Genomic DNA, 2,919 nt, shown 5'->3' with positions numbered 1-2,919 from the left:
AAAGACACACAATAGAAAGGCAAAGGTCATAGGTTAAATGGGTCAAGGAGAATGTAAAGGCACCAGCAGCAGCTGAAGGAGTTGGATGCTCTGCTTGATTTCTGTTTTTCGACTTCTTTCCCCCCCCCCCCGCAGCTGCCAGGACAAAAACCTGGCCCGGTCCATTGATTTCCTCAGACCGTCACCAGGAGGGGGGAGGGGAGGGAAGGACTTTCAAAGAGCGGTGGGAACATTCATGCTTGATACCTATTTTAAAAAGACAACGCAGCAGGGGGAACCGGCTGCTTTATGGTTTCTGTCTATTCTCTGTGACCCCACCCTTCTCTATAATGCTAAATGAGTGTTGCTGTGACTACAAAGCTGTGATCAATGACTTTGCCAGAGAGAAGACAAGGAATGCACGTTTCTAAGGCAAATCAGCATGCTGGCCTTCCTCTTTCTACGTTTTTCTTTCTGTTTCCCCACTTTTAATCATGATATGTGAATGCCAAGGATGTGCATGGCAAAACCCTCGGTGTTTCATTTATTCTGGCTTCACTTCAGGGGTGTGTGTGGCTGTGGGTGTGTTCCATGTCAAGTTGTTTTGTCTGTTGGCTGTTCTGTTCAATACAGAAGCACTTTCGGCAACTTTTGATCTGTGTTTCCCCATCCATGTTCTACCTGGTAACCTGCCCCTGGAAGCTAAGTTGTAAAAGCTACTTACACCCAGATGAGGAAAACCTGTCCCAGAGTCTCAAAATGTCTGTGTCTTCTGGTGGGGTGAGGGAAGAATTGTGACCAGAAGAGCTAGTGTCCACTGACAACATCAACGGCAAACAATGAGTCATTCAAAGTGGAAGGAAGGAAAGGCAAGAAAAGTGGGAGAAGAATGGGGCATGCAACTCCCTGCATTCCCCCCCCCCCAATGCACAGCACTCACCCTCCTCCAATGGAGCTCCTTCCAAGCTGAGAAAGCTCAGCTCTTTCTACTGCTGCTGATGGCAATGGCTGAGTCACAGAGCAATGTTACCTTGTCTTTTAAGATAATAACAGCATATGAAGGAGGAGGTGGCCATGGCATTGGCTTCCCACAGTTCACACCTTCCTACAGTTTTTCCTCTTGGCCACCAGAGCCTCAATCCACACCGGGAAGATGCCCATGATCTCCAAGCTCCACCATTACTGTCAGTTCTTCTTCTTCTCTTCCATCTCTTCTTCCCATCCTTCCACCTTCCTCTTCTTCAGGATGTCTACCCTGCACTACGTCCTCTTTTCAGACAGAAGGGCTCATCTTTAACAGGGAAGGAAAAGGAAAAGGAAAACAGAGAGACCCCTTTCCTCCTCTAGACACTGGAGTAAAAGTCCTGCTGGCTCATTGCAAGCATGCAGCAGAAAGGAGATGAAGCAATGAAAGAGAGTGCTCCTGTTTCTTGAGGTCCAACCAATCCCAATTCTTTTACCAATCCAGAATTCCAGCTTTCTGTATACCTGAAGATTGTGATTGTTTTCTGAAATTAATCCTCAAAACATTAAAATTGATATTTACTGCACACTTTAAACAAAGCAAGTATGAGCAGTCTTAGGCCTTGATCACATGTGAGAAAAGAACCCAAATTATACTTATTCTTCCCATATCTCTGTCGTTTCATTACATTTTTTCCAGCAGTCTCGTTGTATATATATTGGTGGGAGTGTTCGCATTGTTTTTATCTACAGTGATTCATGTACTTATATTAGAAGCATTATAGCAGGCTATACTGCTCTTTATTTTTGTATCAGTTCGTTTTCTTTACCGTTTCTTGGGGCTATCAGTTTTCTCTCTTTTTTTAAATTACCAAAGTTGATGTGTCAATAAAGTGGTGCCTTCTCTCCCCCTCCCCCTCCCCTTTTCCTTTCCCTTCTTTACTCATTTTCCCTTCATATCTCTCCTGGCTTTAATTTATCTTTACCCTTTTGAAGAGTGACAGGAGGAGGAAATGGTTTTGAAAGATTGGAAAGCATTATGAATAGCAGGGTTAAAAAATGCAATGCTCCTTTATTTACAATTTCAAGCGGGAACTCTCAATCCCTTTTTCAACTCCAAGGGAGGGGGGAAGGCTGTCTCCTTCTGAACAGTGTATCCATGTTGTTGTTTTTTGTGGCAATGGCAATGGTGGTAGGGGTACCACCAGTGGTTACTACCAATTTAGTGATATCCCTTTAAAAAAAATAAAAGGGGTACAAACGCAGTGGTCATGAAGTGGCCACAGTACCCAAAAACCTAACCCTTTTGCAAAGGAAATAAATCAACATTCATATATGCTGAAATGATCAGGATTGAAGTGATTAATAATCAGAACAATTTAAAACAACCCTCTTGGTGAGGGGAAAATGAACCTCTTACCGGGGCAAATGAATTGATGTTTGTTGTGCATCATGTGAATGTAAAAATTATGAAACTATCTAAAAAAATGCCAAATAGGTATAACTGGAGTTCTTTTGGCAGGTGTGATTGAGCCCTTATCTCATTTGACTGTTTGCCACTGCTTTAAGAAATATATTTCAGAACCAGCTATTCCTAGTAATGTGCAGTTGCCAAAAATTCTTTAATAGGTAGCTCTGTACTGTTCAAGGTATTTTAGCCAATTATTTTTCTCTTATTCAAAAAGCAGCTTTCTTGCCAAGATATGTTCCAGTCAGATTATTTTCTGCTGGTGGTTGAATCACTCAGACTTTGGACTATTTCTATTATTTTACTGACACGTCCAAAGACACTCCATACCCCTAGATAAATACAGAGAGGTTAGGGCCATCAATGGACATTGTTCAGGATGATGACATGCTTCTGTATCTCATTCTGGGGAATGTGGGACAAAAGGTGTATGTTTCATTCACATCCTGCTGGTGAGCTTCTGAGACAGAACAGATTGCCCACTGTGTGAATAGAACACGGGAATGCTT

The sequence above is a fragment of the Pogona vitticeps genome, chromosome 11, assembly GCF_051106095.1.
Source record: "Pogona vitticeps strain Pit_001003342236 chromosome 11, PviZW2.1, whole genome shotgun sequence".
Taxonomy (NCBI): domain Eukaryota; kingdom Metazoa; phylum Chordata; class Lepidosauria; order Squamata; family Agamidae; genus Pogona; species Pogona vitticeps.
The sequence above is the reverse complement of the archived record's forward strand: the minus strand, read 5'-3'. Positions refer to the sequence as shown.